This window comes from Bison bison, unplaced genomic scaffold (assembly GCF_000754665.1).
Source record: "Bison bison bison isolate TAMUID 2011002044 unplaced genomic scaffold, Bison_UMD1.0 scf7180017864480, whole genome shotgun sequence".
In the NCBI taxonomy this organism is placed as follows: Eukaryota; Metazoa; Chordata; class Mammalia; order Artiodactyla; family Bovidae; genus Bison; species Bison bison.
This window is the reverse complement of record NW_011495040.1, coordinates 2,294,324-2,294,643: the sequence shown is the minus strand read 5'-3', so window position 1 is coordinate 2,294,643 and position 320 is coordinate 2,294,324.

Here is a 320-nt window from a genome sequence, read left to right as displayed (position 1 = left end):
CAATCCCTGGTCAGGGAACTGGGATTGCACAAGCCACTGAGCAGCTAAGCCCTCCCAAACACAACTAGAAAGTCCCTGCATAACAACAAAAGATCTCACATGATGCAATGCAGTTCCTGCAACTGAGACCAGAGGCAGCCAAATAAATACATATCTACATATATTTTTTAAACTTTTTATTTGGGGGAATTATCTTTCTTATTTTGATTTTTGTCCCTTGCCCATTATCTATTAGACTCTACTATTTTTTTTTAATTTCTAAGGATTCTTTATGTCATAAGTATATTAATGGTGATTAAACTACTCCACTTGGGGGAGGA